The 18,587-nt window shown below is 37.5% G+C and overlaps 1 protein-coding gene across 4 annotated transcripts in view; it reads right to left on the bottom strand.

The window, feature by feature from the left end:
* The window catches only part of prkd1 (protein kinase D1), a 71,489-nt gene that overhangs the window by 44,425 nt on the left and 8,477 nt on the right, over positions 1-18,587 (bottom strand). The window contains exon 2 of one of the 4 annotated variants that reach the window (XM_022672609.2): positions 12,029-12,111. The exons of the other annotated variants lie outside the window; for them this stretch is intronic. The gene's annotated coding sequence lies outside the window, so the exon portion shown is untranslated. The remainder of the gene's footprint in view (positions 1-12,028; positions 12,112-18,587) is intronic. 4 annotated transcript variants of the gene reach the window in all.

Here is an 18,587-nt window from a genome sequence, read left to right as displayed (position 1 = left end):
CAGCTGTGCTAGCAGGGGTTAGCAGCAAGCTACAGGCCGATAATACTCACCTCTGGACGATCAAAAAGCTAGCGGGGTTAGCAGCTAATGCTAATACTGCTGAAGAACTAAACTGAAACTCCTGTATAAGGCAGTACTTCAGCAGAGTGGCTTTACTGCTCTTTACAACCTGACGGATAAAATTCATACATAAAGCAAGCGATTTTTGGGAAAATTAAAGGATTTTACGTGCACCTTATAGTGCAAAAAATACGGTAATTAAAAAAAACAGCATATTTCATCCAAATCAGTGCTGTTGATTAATATAAAGACCATTAAATGAACTGAAATAAAATAGAAAAAATAAATTGTCAGCCTTCCAAATGCACATTCAATAAAAGCGAGTGGGCAGCTGCTTCACTCAGTGCAGATCCTTTGCAGTCAATGATTGTTCACACAATAAAAAATGAACAGTTCAATGAGAGAGAACAGCTTCCCATTCTCTCTCTGGGTGGGTAGGTGGCGCTCTCTCTCTCTCTAAGCAAACCCCTTTAGGATGCTGGCACAATATAACATATAGCATAGCTGCCAACAGGCACACACTATGGGTTTGTGCACTGCTAGCCCAGAATCAGTCCTGAGTATGGAATTTGTTTATTTATTAAACGAGATAAGACTCCCTAAAACTCTGGATACGAGGAAGTAACTATAGCCCTCTTAAATATATTACATATATTATATTATACACTAATTACATAATATTATACACACATTATTTCATATTACGTTATATTATATTATATTATATTGTAACTTGAAGGATAACTTTAATGCACAGTAAATTTTATTTATTTGTTAACTGGAGAAAAAAGGGAATTGTGACTGATTTTAATACTATAATGCATTTAATGGCTTTAATAATAACATTGTAATTTGATATTTAACTTTGAGTGATATCTCTTTTGAATACTTAAACATTGAGGTCCATTTATGTTGTTTATAGAACTGAAATGTTATAGTTCTGTAAAGGAAGCCATGTTAAAGTTGTTGATGTGTCTCTTTTTAAGGTCTATTGTTTACATTCTTCAGCTAATAAAGTCTAATTTCTTTATATATTGTTTATTTTTGTGGGACAAAGTAAACCCAATAGTAATCAAAGCCTTAGTTTAAAGTAAGCCACAAATCTATATAAAAGTCAAAAAGAGAAATAAATAAGTATTAAAATAAAATAAAAATACCATGATATACTGTAAAACTGTCAGAATCTTTTTTTCCATTTTTGGTGATACTGCCCAGCACTACAATAATTCAAATGCAAGAAGTGAAAATAGACTTTTAGCAGGGTGTAAGATAGCAATGAGCATTGGGACGTGCCTTGCGGAGGGTGTAAGATACGGCCCATACTGTTTAATTCCATTCCAACATCTCATGATCATGTTATTTCTTCCAATTACTTTTGATTCTGTGAAAATAAAAGGCCGTCTCTCATAGCTACCCATCATCATATGAGAGGCTGACCAGAATGTATTAGAGATCTGCAGCTGATATCTGTATAACAGCATGATGTCTGGGAGCCCACACACAGCTATGAGCTTTCGTCTTTCACCTGCAGGTATAAAGCCCATAGATGACTTACACACAGTCTGCACAGGCTGAATCATGAAGGAAATATGGGGCTTGTCACTCTGCCATGCATTACATCTCACCTAGCAAATGAATAGGACATGGAGGCACAGAGGCAGGCCACAGGCCAAAACAGGACGAAAATAAGCCGAAAGCATTTTTCATTTCCTCTGAGCAGATCACCAGTCCAACACCATGTGACGATGTCACATGCACAGAGAGACCAGCCAGTATATTTATTAATAGGCGCAGAGGTGGGCTTAGGTAGTCCCTAAATCTGTAAGCCTGTTCCTGTCAACAACAACAAATAATCCCTCCTCTATTGTAACAGCATTATTAATTCTAGGCCTGTCACGCTGTATTTCTATTATATTGACCCAGGAACAATTGCAGTAAACACTTCTTAAAGTGTGTAGTAGTATTGCATCATTTTTCATTTCAATATTCCATTATGTGAAGACTTTTGGACTGGTAGTTTTAAATCTATCAGCTATTGCTGAATGATGATTGATGCAAAACTTAAAACTTAAAAAAAATGTGTTGCAGGCCTATACGTATAAATATATATATATATATATATATATATATATGTATACACGTGTATATATATATATATACATATATATATATAGGTGCATTATGCACAAGGACAAGTAAGGAACAGGGGTGTTGCCATGTTTTCCTTCTAATTCAGCAGGTCTTGCCGCTGGGTGGTGGTGGGGGTAACTAAAAGCTAAGCTAAGCAAAAAAAAAAAATCTTTAAAGTCAAAAGAGCATTGGATGTTAATTTACACAGTTTTCTCTAAAAACGTTTTATTTGGGTGAGTAAGGTGCTTCCGTTTATTAGCTGTAAGCTTAGATTTCCAGATTTCCACTAAGGCTGGGTGCATCAGCATTAGCATTAGCGGCTAACTGCTGATGCTAGCCGTGGTTAGTGCTAGTAATTGGCACTCGGCAGCGCTACAATGAAGAACCCTGAGTGGTTTGTCCGATATACTCGCCTCTGAGAAGCAAAAGAGCTAGCGCTTAGTGTGGTTAGTGGCTAATGCTAATGCTGCTCAAACAGTGCTAGCCAGGGTTAGCAGCAGACTACAGACCGATAAACTTTAAACTTCTCCACAACTTTATCTCTGACCTGTCTGGTGAGTTCCTTGGTCTCTTCATGATGCTGTTTGTTCACTAGTCTTTTTTAACAAACCAATAAGGCCTTCACAGAACAGGTGTTTTTTATTTATACTGAGACTAAATTACACAAAGCTGGACTCTATTAACTAATTAAGTGACTTCTGAAGACAGTTGATTGCACAGGATTTTATTTCATTTAGGATGAATACTTTTGCAAATCACATTTTTTAGATTTTTATTTGATTAAAAAATGTAAAAACATGTATTTTCATTCCACTTAACAAAAATACTATTTTGTATTGGTCTCACTTAAAATCTCAATAAAATACATTTGTGTATTCAGTTTGTGGTTGTAAGGTGATACAATGTAAAAAAAAAATTAAGAGGTATGAATACTTTTGCAAGCCACTGTACAGATATGTTGAACGATCAAGTCAATATCGTTCTGTGATTATCATGGCAGGCCTTATTATATTAATTATATGTCTGATTTGTCTCTGAAACTCTGTGGATGAAAAAGAAATAAAAAGAAAACCTTTAAACTTGAAAAAAACAATGACAGTGTGTCACAGTGCTGATTCTGTCCCTTAGCAGGACGTGTGGAGCCTCTCCAAGGGGTGGCAGGTTCTACAGGTGTGGAAACACTTCCCCATCATGCCTGGAGGAAACACACAAAGCACAGCTTTACGTCAATCTGATGCGCACAGCTCTGGCATGACAGAGGCGTGAAATCTGAGGTTTAATCAGATAAAGTAACTGTATGGGTGATGGTTCACGCGCTGCCGCAGGTACCAAACATGTGAAACAGGGTCTAATGAAGTTTTCACAGTTGAGGAGCACCGATACATCATTTTACACACCAGCGCTGCCAGCGCAGCTCTTAGCATTCGGTCATCTCAGATTAGTAAACCTGCAATATTGGAAAATTATGAATGTCATCCCTGAGGACTGAGGACAGGGATTCACTGACAGTGATTTCTGACCTAGACCACAACCTCCAAACAAATAGAAAACAAGAGCATTTGGCACATCTGTTGCTTATTGGATCCTGAAACAGCGCAGGATTAGGTGAGGAATCCTCCTATTACAGGTAATAGGTAATATTGTCTCTACTGTCCCAGATATGATAGGAATAAATTCATAATTTTAGTCAAACTTCATAAAGAAATAAACACAATCATCATCACATCAAACTGATGCTGTAGTACAGATAGTACAGATTATTGCATAACATGACTTTAATCTTTAAACTCGTAATCACAAAAAAAAGGCTCTGATACCAAAATTCGATACCATGTGCTATATACAGTGAGTCCAAGAAGTATTTGATCCCTTGCTGATTTTCTTTGTTTGCCCACTAATAAAGACACTATCCTTCTGCACTTTTAATGGTAGATATATTCTAACATGGAGAGACAGAATATCAAGACAAAAATCCAGAATATAATTTTAAAGAATATATTTTAATTAATTTGTATTTCAATGAGGAAAATAAGTATTTGATCCCTCTTGCCAAACACACTCAATACTTAGTGGCAAAGCCTTTGTTTGCAAGCACAGCGGTGAGACGTTTGTTGTAGTTAACCACAAGTTTAGCACACACACCAGGGGGAATTTTGGCCCTCTCTTCTTTGCAGATCCTCTCTAAATCATGAAGGTTGGTGGGCTGTCGCTTGGCAACTCTGACCTTCAGCTCCCTCCATAGATTTTCGATCGGATTGAGGTCTGGCAACTGGCTGGGCCACTCCATGACCTTAATGTGATTTTTCTTGAGCCAATCCTTTGTTGCCTTTGCTGTATGTTTAGGGTCGTTATCATGTTGGAAGACCCAACCACGGCCCATTTTCAGATCCCTGGCAGAGGGGAGGAGGTTGTCCCTCAGGATTGTGCGGTACATGGCTCCATCCATCTTCCCAGTGATGCGGTGAAGTAGCCCTGTACCCTTGGCAGAGAAACACCCCCAAAACATTATGCTTCCACCTCCATGCTTGACGGTGGGCACAGTGTTCTTGGGGTCATAGGCAGCATTTTTCTTCCTCCACACATGGCGGGTGGAGTTGAGGCCAAAAAGTTCAATTTTGGTCTCGTCTGACCACAAAACCTTCTCCCAATAACTTGGTTCATCTTTCAAATGATCATTGGCATACTTGAGGCGCGCCTCCACATGTGCTCTCTTCAGCAGGGGTACCTTTCGGGCACTGCAGGATGTGAATCCATTGTTGCGCAAAGTGTTGCCAATTGTTTCCTTGCAAACTGTGGTCCCAGCTGCCTTCAGGTCATTTGCTAACTCCTTGTTAACTATTTTTGTAAAAATCAACAGTGCTCCTTATAATCTAGTGCACCTCATGTATGAATTCTAGCAATCAGGTATTAAGGAACAGTGAATCCACTTCACTGAAACTTCCCCAGCTTCCTCCAGCCAAAGGCTGAAGCAGTATTAGCATTAGCCGCTAACCGCACTTAGCGCAAGCTCTTTCGCCATTCAAAGGAGTGTACATATTGGAGTGTAATCTGCATGTTAAAACAAGCTATGTCGGACAAAGCGCTAGACAATATTTTTAAGCGATTTCACTGTTGCACACACATTTCCAGTGCCGGGATAAAAAAATTTTTTTTATTATAAAAAATATTAAAAATAAAGAAAGTCTTTCCTGACCTGAAATATTTAACACTGTAAAACTGAACATTGAACCTGTTGTTCTCAGCAGGGCAGCAAGGTGTGGTTTTACAAAACAAAACCGTGTATATGGTCTAGGCTTACATCATGTGTACTTTTGTTATTTTGGCTTAGTTTTATTTTATAATCACATCTTAAGAGTGAAACAGTGGAGTGGGGTGGAGAGAGAGAGAGAGTAAGGCACAGTGACTTGGATAAGTAACTTTAATCTGATTACTGGATTGGGTTGGGTAGTTGAGTTTAACGCCACATCAGCTCGTCGGCTATTTCGCGGCAGGAAAGGTACTGTCTAATCACAAGGTTCTACGATCTAAGCCATCGCAAGGCAGACAGACACACAGACACATTCACTCACACACTCACACCTAAGGGGCAATTTCAATCAAGTTCCAATTAGCCTGAACGTGCCGTCTTTGGACTGTGGGAGAAAACCAGAGAACCCAGAGGAAACCCACGCAGACACGGGGAGAACGTGCAAACTCCACACAGAAAGACCCGGGACGCCCCAGCCGGGAATCGAACCCAGGCCGTCTTTCTGTGAGGCGGAAGTGCTACCCACCGCGCCACCGTGCCGCCCGATTACTGGATTGGAAATAGTAACGCGTTAGATTACTCGTTACTGAAAAAAAGAGTCAGATTAGAGTAAAGTGTTACTAAGTAACGTGTTACTTACATCACTGGAAAGAACCTTAGAAAGAAAGAACCTTAGAAAGATGTATCAGTGTAAAAATATTAATCAGTGCTTTCTCCTCTACTCTACCCAACAGGGATGTGGTTTAGATGTTTTCAGCAACAACATTTATAATCCGGCTGCTTTCAGTACGGCTCGTGAAATGGAACGTTTGCTCTGAGTGGTGTCTCTGAGCTACGATAAAGTTTCATTCAAGCTCCAAACCAATTTTCCCCAACACAAACATGTCACTCAGAGGGGAATCTCTGTACACAATGAAACCAGCACAAAGACGCTGGAGTAATTAGTTCAGCGGGGCCCACTCCCACCTCCTCTGCTCTAGTCAATCTCCTCTCCGATCATACAGCACACCTCCATCCATCAAATGCTTTTAAAGGAGAACCAGCTGAGAGGACAAGTGGAGCTGTCTGGCACACTGAATTACTGTGGCTTTCTAACTTACACAGAAACATTTAGACATTTATATCCACATGCAGTCCACCAGTAACTGGACTGGGACATCAGTCCTGTTGGTTTGTCTCTGTATTCCAACACACTGTTAAAGTGTGCAATGTCAGCTTTTCTATTCAATGGTATTTAAATGATTGGTAACACAAAAAAATGACATATTATTAAATATTACATTCTATTATTTTTAATAATTTTTCTGCCTTGGTGATTTTAGAAGGTGTTAAACAAACCAGAATTCTTGCTTAGTTGACTTTGCTTGGTATTTTCTCAGTCAGCTTTATGAGGTAGAGTCTCCTGGAATTCAGGCATTCAGTTAACAGCTGTGCTGAACTCATCAAGAGTTAAATATTTGAATTTCTTGTCTCTTAATGTAAAGTTTGAGAGCATCAGTTGTAAAGTTGTGAAAGAGGTAGAGTTACAGGTATACAGTGAATAGTGAATATAGCTCAAGATCTTTAAAAGTATCCTCAGGTACTGTCATCGCAAAGAATATCAAAAACTTTAAGATGAAACTGGCTCTCATTAGGAACGCCCCAAAAAAGCAAGAGTTACCGGCCTCAGAAACCGCAAGATGCTTTTTTTTTTTTAGAAAGTATCTCAAAAGGTTCTTCTATGCAGTGTTAATTTTGTTAGCAAAACAAAATAAAAAAAAACATTGAGAGCTATTATTATTCACTAATGGAGAAAACATGGAACACTTGTGAACCTTCCCAGGAGTGAACAACCTACCTAAATTACTCCAAAAGGGCATAAACAACTCATCCAGGAGGTCACAAAAGAACCCAGAACTACATTTAAAGAACTGCAGATCTCACTTGCCTCAGTTACGGTCAGCGTTAATGATTTATTAATAATAAGAAAGAGACTGTTTGCATTCGGTAAAGCTTGATTGCAGTTGTTGCCGGCAATAGTGGCAAAACCAAGTTACTGGGTTAAGGGGGCAAACACTTTTCACACAGGGCTAGATTGGTTTGGATATTTTTTTTTTCCTTTAATAAATAAAATTATAATTTAAAAAGTGCTTTTTAAATTTACTCAGGTTATCTTTGTCTGATATTCAAGTGTGTTTGATCACTGGGAAAATATTAGTAAAAAAAAGCAAAAACAAAAGAAAATGTTCATGCCACTGTAAAACAAACCTTAGCAGGTGCAATTGACACATGAAGAACAATATGTAGACCATTGTTAGCTTGTGAGAACTAAAGATGCTTAAGAAACAAGCGATCCACCAACTGCTGAATTATTAATGACCCCCTGAAATTTGAAACTGCATGGTTCACTCCGTACAGATACTCCTAAAGTGAAGATAATATACTGCACTTCAACTTATTGACTGTTCTCTCATCGGTGATTAAACGTGCTAAAATACAAACACAAAAAAAATGACTATTAGGGGTGGGCGATAAGGCTCTAAAATAATATCACGATATTTCAGGGTATTTTTGCGATAACGATATACTTGGCGATATAAGAAAACAGAAAAATAATTAATTAATTTCAGGACTATAGTATAATAGTATAACAGAATAATCATAATGTGGCAAAATAAATAATATAGCATAAAATAATATAATGCAGCAAAAATAATATTGCAGAATATTTAGTGCATGCATATAAACTGCAAACTAAAACAATTATACAATAAATTATATACCTAAAGCTTCACAGTAAATAATAGACTATTTTTAAGACAGAACAGCCCTATTATCACAATATGGATTTTTAATATCATGATATTTCTGTGTTACGATATATTGTATACGATATAATATTGCCCACCCCTAATGACTATGTAGTTATTTTTTATTAAATTTTTTATAAAATATAAAAATTTATGAGTATCGTAAACGATATTATACCCTGAATTATTGTGCCATATCACCCACCCCTAATTATCACATCAGGGTATTACTTTTTTGCTGTTTTTAACAAAAGTAAAATTCACACTGTTCTCATTTCCCATTAAATATCTACTATTTTATTACATATGTACTATATAATTATATATATTATTATATTATCTGTCCAGTATCATTCATTTTATTTTAATTCTGGATATATGGAGATATATGGAGTGCATTATTATTAGTATCACAGTATTATATTCTGGATCACTGACTTCTGTTATAAATCTGATCAAATTCTTGTATATGTTTTAATATCTCAGTTAGAGGTATGCCATATCATATCATATCAAATGCAATAATAACATTTATCGTGATAATATTGTAGGGCCATATCGCCCACCCTTACTGTGTAACATAATTTTTTTGTACACTTCTTCATTTACAGCTGTTCTTCAACCAGTTTTACCAGAAAACCCACAGATCCTGAGACAGACCCTTTCTCTCAGCTAGTCTTCTTTTCGAGCCACGGCACACACTTCACAGACCAATCAGAGCGCTTCTTAGCGATGTGCAGTCTGCAGGCTAGCAGGTGCTAGCTGTGCAGTGGCAACCACTGGTCAATACTGTTGCAGCATTGTGCTTTTGTTTTTCTGCCCCCCTCTGCGCCCGTGAAGCCAAGAAAGTCTGAACGTTTTGCCAATGGCAGGCATGGGGCCACATTCAAGGCCTAACAGAAAGAGCAAACAGACAGACTCGCAGCTCTGCGCCCGCCCAAGCCAGTGGATGTGCATTCCAGCTCATTTTGATATTCAATTACAGAGTTAACGTTAATGAACTCATATCAGCAGGGAAGAAGAACGCGGCAACAAACAAGCAATAAATAACCGAAAGCCTGTAGGCCTATGTTTCAGATGAGAGCACTGATTTTAGTATATTAGAAAGTCCTATAAGCTAACGAGCTAACCAACCAGAACAACAATATTAAACGCTGAGATGGACTCTTTATCTTCAACACCATGGGCTCTACTTTAGCTTCTATAGACAAGCCATTAAATGTGCATCACCATGCAGCTGTATTTAGCGTGTGTCGGTGTGTCTTTGGTATCATAAGGACGCAAATAATACGCCTTACATGTCTCAAAACGCACAAAAGACGTGAACTACTTGTTTTAATTACTCATAGGTGTGTTTCGAGCGAAATGTAAAATAAACCAAACAGTGTTTCACTTGCCATTCCATTCAAGAGCCAGGTGCACTCCAAATATTGCTATTCTAGTGGCGCAGAGCTTCTGCACTTTTTTTTTTAGCAAAGGTAAGTGACCTGCTCTTTTACGCTTTGAAGGTGCATGAGCAGCTTATTTACAGGAACAGCAATGTTATTTTATTCTCTATTCTGTTTATTGTTGAACTAAAAGTTGCACAAATCCAAAAATTATGCAAAAATTCAAGCAGTTCAGTTTGGTGGTTTGATGGCTTGTGATCATCCATCTTCCTCTTGATTTTATGCAAGAGTTTTTCAATTTGGTAAAATCAAAGAAACGCATCATTTTTAAGTGGTCTCTTATTTTTTTCCAAAGCTGTATATTTGATTAAAATTAAGCAAAGGTTTGCTAGAGGTGTTATAAAAATGTTACACACAATACTGTATATCTACCATCATAGTCGTGTCCCTAACAGTATATGTAGTAATGTACCAAATTCAATTCAGCAACCAAAATTATTTGAATGAAAATAGCTGATGCCGATATCAGATATTACACATGTACATATATATATATACATCTGCTGATGCTTTATAACTTTAAAACTAAAAACTTAACTTAATTTAAACTAGCTTAAATAAATTAAATCACAGCCAGTGTTATACAACTGTAGTAGCGACTCGGTTTTCAATACATCAGCTCACAGATACCTTGTGCTGATCGACATCACCCTTTGGAGTGATGTAGGAAGAGAGTGCCATCTACAACACCAAGAGAGAGCAAGACCAATTGTGCTCTCTCAGGGATCCGGCAGCTGATGGCAAGCTGCATGAATGTTATTCGAACCAGCGACCTCCCTCTTTTTTAATTTAATTTAATACTTTCAGCCATATTAGATTATAGACATTTCTGGGGGTGCGCATCAGGCTACACTATAGACTTTATGCAGAAGCATAAATTGGCCTTCATTCTTCCCATTATGGAATGTAAAGAATAGTCAAACACTGCTCTCAGAATTCAAATACTGGTTGCACTGATTCACATATTAATACTGATCACGATGACTGATATGACAATCAAACATCACATCTATGAAAACACACAGAGGCTAAGCTTTCCTGTTGGGTCATTCAGTCTTAAAAGCGCCAGTCTCCAACTCCGTGGAGAGATATTACTTGAATATATTACCATGTCGTTAATACTGTGAGGGACAACCTGGATAAAGAAAAGTACTTCTCATTTAAGACAAGACTACACACTGTATCTAATTAAAGCACTCTTTTAGGCCTGCTAAGATTCTCATTGTCACCTTAATAGCTGTATGTTCACACTTTATTAGTGAGTGTTTTGCAGCTCTCCTCCTCGGCGCCAGCATGCCCACTAACTAACCCCTGGCACAGCGCGCTCACGCTAGACTGTGGCACAGGTTCTACTGGGCTTTGAGGTGCTATTGCGGATCATTAAAATTACATGACAGGATTAGCAGGTGGTACACCACTAAATTGACTGTAATTCTGATATTTTGCTGATGATGAGCTTTTTATTGGACTTCTCTGCACAGTGTGTGGTGTAACAATCGTTAAAAATGAGCGCCGGGTCTAGACTTGCGCGTGCGGGTGCTAAGGCACGGGAAGGAAGTTGTGCGACTTTGTGCGACTTGACACTCAGTGTGACGGAACAAGCAAAAAAAAAAAAAAAACTTGTGCACAAGGCAGGCAAATAATACATCCACACAATTATCTTTAAACATGTAGAACGCACGCTGCTGTTTCACTGCTGCTGCATGTTTTTGACTGATGGGCACTCTTTTGTCACTTCGGAAAATCCAATTTCTCTCGCACACATTTCCAACAGGCGTGATATTCTTGTTTGTTCGTCTTTATGCAATTGGACAATCTATTCAGCAGGTGTCCGGAGGCATTTGCGAGATGAAAACGTGCCACGGAGACGCCATAGCTCCGTGTCTGGGCCTGAGAGGCCTCTGCGTGTCTCTCGCGAAGAGATAATTGTGTTTTGTGGCTCTGCCTAAACAACCATGGAAATGAGGTAAACTCTTTGCGAAGCGAATTAACACCAAGAGAAGCTGTTGTGTATTTTTTTGTCATATCAGCTACAGAAACAGTAGCAATGTTTGCATTATATCTGGGAGTAATTAAACGTCTCTTCTTTTGTTTGCCTTGCCTGAATAGATTTTCTCTGTGTTTAAAGAAGAAGAGTCCTTATCTTGTCACGTGTCACTGAAAGGAGGGAAGAACAGAGAGCAGAGGATGAGCCGTTTGCTGTCTTTGATGAGTAATGGTCGTCTTTGATTATTCCTGAACTGAATCATACATGTCATTAAACACACACACACACAAACACACATACACACACATACACAGTACAGGTTCGGCTGGGTTGTTAACAATCCTGCTGATACACAAAAACAAAGCACCTTGATGCAGGGAAGGGTCGATAGGGCTTGATTCTCATTGGATGAGGAGTATGGATGAAGTACGGCCCCAAATATGGATGTGCCTACACAAACACACAAACAAATACACACATGACACACGTACACACACATATATACACACACTATCATGTATCTCATGCTAATGAAGGTAGCTCTTTGAATGCTCTCCAAAACAGCTGCTCTGTAAAAAAATGGCCTCTGTTCAGTTATCATCTTCTGTCAGTGTGTATGCGCATGTGTGTACGAGAGTGTGTGTATATGTGTGTGTATATGTGTGTGTGTGTGTGTGTGTGAGTGCGTGGCTCACCGCACATTGCTCTCGTCACCATAATGGCACTCAGATGAGTACTTCACAGGCAATCATAATCAGTTGCCAAGCAACTAGAGGGACCACTCTCCAACTCTCACAGAAAGACCAGTGTGCGAAAGATGACCATATAAGCTAATATCGCTAATTCACATCTAATATCTCGGTCAATGTGAATATATAATTTTCTCTAATACATACATCTCTCAAAGACGAGGGCAACGTGTTGTACGAAATGTAGCCCATTTAAGCTGCACAAAATGGTTAATGGCAGGACATCACTTTTTTTTCAGCTCTTTTCCGTGAATGGAAAGAATGAAGAGGCTCTGTCAGAGCGAAATCTTCGCCATTAAGGCTCGGCCCTCGGATAAAGATGGCGCGCTTCGACGTGAAAAGACCTGTCAAAGTGCTGCGACTGAACTCGGGAGCCGCCGAGCGCTCCGCTCATCCGCACGCCTTGTCACGGGTTGAGCAATGGGAGTGGTTAGCGCTTAGCATGAAGAAGCACAGCAGCCCCACTGATTAATAAGAACACTTGCACGAGTGGTAATGCAAAAAGGTGCAAACTTGAAACAAAGGCGCCATCACTTTAATTAAACCTGATAATCCCGAGCACTAATGGATTCACAGTCTATTAGGCAGCCCCTTGATAGCACTAAGGACTTTTGTCAATGTGAGAAAGAAGATGCTTGAGAGAGCTTTCACTTCTGGAGCCACCACCACTGATTAGGTCAAATCATGGTTGGCTGATCAACCGCAGACGGAGGCCTTTCCAAACCTGCTGGCTGCTGCTCTTCACGAGAGTCCGTCATCATCATCATCACCATTTCCTAGGTGGTAGTGAATCATGTAAATCAATAGGAGTGTAACAATGCAGCATATTACACTGTATCATTTAGTATGGGTGTCTCTATTTGATAAGGACAGATATTTATTGATATATATATATATATATAACATATAAAGTAGCACTGAATATTGAATAGACTTATACCATTATTTAATTAGAGTAATAATGATTGGTTTACGACTGTATAATGATGTCACATAATTTACTAAAGTGACCAGGAGGTGTGATAAGTGCAGACAAGGTGGAGTTTGGAGTGGGTTTTTTTTTATTTGTGTCCAAAAATTAAAAAATATGACAAAAACTAAATAGCAAGAACACAATATGGCTCAGTAGTGAAACCACAACAGCTCTAGCGCCTCTGCTGGCTGGTTATAGTATGATTTTCATCTATTTTTTTTAACCCTAATTCCAACAGTTTGGAACAGACATCTGCATGACATGGAGTAGCTGAGATATAGTTGAGCTGCCAGACATCTCACCAGTTAATCACATTATTATTATTATTGATCATGTAGTTTTATTTATTTTATTCATTTATTTATTATAAGTCAGCGACTCGGTTCTGATACATAAGCTCACAGACGCAGCCTTGTGCTGATCCACATCACCCTAGGAGTGATGAGGGGAAGAGCGTCATCTATTACTGTACCCACCCAGAGAGAGCAAGACCAATTGTGCTCTCTCAGAGCTCTGGCAGCTGATGGCAAGCTGCATGAACAGGATTTAAACCAGCGGTATACCAATCATAGTGGCAGCGGATTTTGTATGCAGGAAAGAGTTTAGTGCACAACCAACATGAAGACTAGTACTAATATCTTTACTGGACTCCACAGGCTACAGGCAGCAATGATACCATAATGCGATGTGATCATAATGCATTTCCAAATGGAACCTTTTCAACACAATACATTTAAGTAATTATACACAAGCAGGAGCGCTACAACATGAGATATTGGCACTGGTGTACTGCAATAATGGCACCGCTACAGTGTCTCTTAGCCAATCCCATTACGGGGTTGAAACTAACTGTGGTAAAATCATTATTTTCTCATTAAAAAACATAATATTTAAACTCAAATAATATCTCAAAATACACATTTATTCACATACTGTACACTCACACACAGTTAAGCGTTCCAATAGACTAGTTTTTCTCGGAGAAACTGGTTTGATAAATGTGAACCTTTTAGAGTTTAAATAAACTCACACTTTCACAATCTGAAAGGGCCAATTTAAATTTAAGTGTTCTTCCTGGAATTGTAGAACTATATTACATGATGGGATTATTTATGATATAATATAGAGTTCCTTTAAACCAGGGGTGTCCAATCTTTTTTGTTGGGGGCCAGAATGAGAAATATATTTGAAGTCACGGGCCACAGACTCTGTAATAAAACAAATAATGAAATATACCACTTTAAATAATAAATTTTCCTGAATATTTTGATGTAAACACCATTTTACTTGTCTTACTATCTTTATCTATCTTTGACAGTGTTGTGTAAACTAAGATTTTTCAAATTGATGTTTCATTTCATGATGTCTCTTAATAATAAACTCCTTAATTACGGCAACTTTTTGACTCTTTGGCCCGTTTTTCTGCACTACAACTGCGCACTCTCTCCGCTTTCAGACTCTTTGGCCCGTTTTTCTGCGCTAGAAATGCGCACCCTCTCCGCTTTTAGACTCTTTGGCCCGTTTTTCTGCACTAGAAATGCGCACCCTCTCCGCTTTTAGACTGTTTGGCCTGTTTTACAGCGCTAGAAATGTGCACTCTCTCCGCTTTTAGACTCTTTGGCCTGTTTTTCTGCGCTAGAAATGCGCACTCTCTCCGCTTTTAGACTCTTTGGCCCGTTTCTGACACCTAGCGTTCAAACTTTGAATCTCACATTATAAAAACCTGCTTAACAGCGGGACAACTTTCATTCTATTTCTAAAATACCTTGCGGGCCGCTCCAAAAAAGGAAACGGGCCGCAAATTGCCTGTGGGCCGTAGTTTGGACACCCCTGCTTTAAACCTTGAAAACATCTTCACATTCACTCATCTCATTAAAAAAATACACTAAAGAGGGCAAAATATCATATTGTATAAAATGTTCTAATCACATATATAACACACTCTTCTAATCATACTGAGGATATTATCACAGCTTAAAGAACACTGACCTACTGCACGTTTCATTACAGAGAGTTTAATTAGTCATGTTTTAATTGGATGAACTGCAGTATTATTTGCAGCAATATTTAAACACATTTTAGTTCTGGATTGAAATGTTTTGAGCCTCTAAAGACCAAAGTAATGTACAGACATGATACATATATCAAATCTAACAGTGAAACTTACCATATCCAGACCGTAATATTATTGTTTTATTAAAATTAGCAACTATTAATTCAACTAATCACGGATAAACTATTTTATAAAAAATAATTTTTTTCATAATATGGTAAAATATCTAATTTAAGGCATTTTTTGTTCACATCGACGTGTGATAATACGTCAAAAAATAAATTGAAACCACTTAGAACACTTTCCATTGTTGTGCGCCTCAAAATCCCATCTTTTTTATAATAAATCCAAAATATTTCAGTTAAAACACACATTTTAGTTGTGTCCCTGGGTTTTCACTCAGTCCTGTTACTGTAACAAATTACCCTGAATATCTGAAACATCTGGAACATTCTACAACAGGAAGTCACATCTACAACAGGAAGTGACATCAGGTGGTTCTTCTGAAGATCATGGAAAGAACAAAATTAAGTTTCCTCGTTTGTTTTTCTGTATATTTGATCTTATTGTAACTATAACTGAGGAGCTCAATCTCAACACTCAGTCCTGTTACCTAAATTAATTCTTAGATCTTATTTGTTTATTTTTAAAAATACAAATTTTGGGGAAATCACTAGAATGTTCTTAATGTCCTCATGCTGTTAGCATAGCCGCCATTTAGCTATTTTTCATGTTTTTGCTAATTCTATTCTAAAAACTCATTCCTGTTACTTTTAGTCCTGTTACTCAAAACATAAAAAGTAACAGGAGTTCCCATAACAGAAGTTATTTCTTTTGTCATAAATATCAATTATTTGAGCATGCACTTGCCAGTTTCTTTAAAATAAAGATTTTCTTGAGAGAAAATCTAAGGAATAAGTTAAGGACTTGCTTTTAAACATGCTTTTTAAATGTCACATGAGTTTTGTAACCATCTTCGGCTTAAAACCTTGTAATAAACTAAGATAAGCTGCCTGAGTTTGACCAGTACATATTTTAAATAGATAAATATATGTGTTATTAGATTCAGAATTGAAAAAAAAAAATAACAATAAGTTTAATTAGGAAGAGTTACAACAAGCAAATGGCTCCCATTCGGTGGAATGGCCCACGTGGTGAATTAAATTGTTATATTGCAATATTTACAAAACTGTAAAGACTAAAGTATGTGAAATAAATGTGTGTCACAATAAATAAAAAATGCTCATTTTAAAAGCCTTAAATATTGAAAGATAATATTTTTTTTACCATATTGCTCATCTCTAAAATCCACTGAACATTTTTCTAGGGAATTAAAAGGGGCTTATAAATGTTCAGTTATGCAGCTGCCTGTCTACAAGGACTGTCTAATTGTCTGTTTCTAGGAAAAATTTTATTTACATAAGTGCACCTACATGCCCTGTAATGTTTGCTGATTTCTAAACACTTGAACACCGTCTGTCTCGTCTTTACTGCAAAGGACAGTCCCAGATTCCAAGGTTAGTCTCTTGTTGACAACTTTATGGAGTACTTTATCTAATCAAGAGGGCTTGGGGACACTGTTAAAGCAGCTTATGATCACTGTTGCTAATGTGAGAAACCCTTTGGCAGCGATTTCTCTTATGTACTTTGAAAAGAACCTATTTCTTATATTTCCTTGGACAGAAGTGTGATATGTTCTGCACACATATTCAGTGAACCCCTTTATTCTGCTGCATTAAAACCTTGGCCAATAACTCTCAGTGTAATGTCAACTATTCATACATTCACTTTTCATCAGAGGACTGCTGTGCCTTGAGTTACCTCTCATGAATACCTGATTCTGTAAACCAAGCCTACTGAAGCTTTAAGTATTTTTCTGATACTTCTTATGTTATTTTTATGATTAAATGCTTAGATGAACCGAGACAAAGTTCACAAAAACTCAGTTTACCTAAAGCAGATGCTTAATAGCTTAAACCATCCAGTAGATCTGTGGATGATGACTGAACCTATTGCACCAAAGCAACAGACAGTTTGTCTGTTCTTTAAGTGTCTACTTTAAAACATTAATTTATTGTACCAGAATAGAGTCTTTAATTTTTTTGAGACTTTAATATTTGTATGTAAATGCAGACTGTAAACAAAATCATATTTTTAGCATTTATCCCAATATGAGTTTCATGATAAATACATCAACAGAACTCGAATAAAAATGAAGATTATAATTAATAAAATCAGGAATGACAAAAACAACAGGGGAGTTTTTCACCCAACAGACTATGATCACATGATGTAAAAAAAAGCTGGAGGCAGAGCGAGGCAGCGCAAGGTAAAGTGAAGTAGAGGTCCACAGTGAAATTACACACCAAACTAATACTTAGTAATACTAAAACTAAATACTACTAGTTTTTTATTTGCCACATTTTACATTCTTATCGGACTATCCAACAGCTGGTCCATATGATTTTTCGCACTACAACTTTGAAAAAAAAATATGGGACCACTTAAAATGAGTTTCTTTAATTTTACCAATTTGAAAACCTCTGGAATATAAAAAAGAGGAAGATGGATGATCACAAGACATCAAACCAAACTGAACTGCTTGAATTTTTGCACCAGGAGTAAAGCAGCATAAAGTTATCTATCAAAAGCAGTGTGTAAGACTGGTGGAGGAGAACATGATGCCAAGCTGCATGAACTGTGATTAAAAACCTGGGTTATTGATTTCTGAACTCTTAAATCGTTATGAATATGAACTTGTTTCCTTTGCCTTATTTATAAGTGTGAAAGCTCTGCATGTTTTTGTTTTTTCAGACATTTCTCATTTTCTGCAAATAAATGCTCTAAAGGACAATATTTTTATTTGGAATTTGGGAGAAATGTTGTCTGTAGTTTATAGAATAAAACAACAATGTTTAATTTACTCAAACATAAACCTATAAACAGCAAAATCAAAGAAACTGATTAAGAAACTAAAGTGGTCTCTTCATTTTTTTCCAGAGCTGTATACAACTATACTCACCAACAGTAAGCTAACTATAGCCAATGAGACCATATTTGTTTCAACTAAAATTTGTATTCAGGAGAGTGTTGAAGGACATTTATCATTGCCTCTGGTTTTATCATTGTCTGTTCTGCTCAGTAAAGCAGC

Source organism: Astyanax mexicanus, chromosome 14 (genome assembly GCF_023375975.1).
Source record: "Astyanax mexicanus isolate ESR-SI-001 chromosome 14, AstMex3_surface, whole genome shotgun sequence".
NCBI lineage: Eukaryota > Metazoa > Chordata > Actinopteri > Characiformes > Acestrorhamphidae > Astyanax > Astyanax mexicanus.
This window is presented reverse-complemented; position numbering and strand designations above follow the sequence as displayed.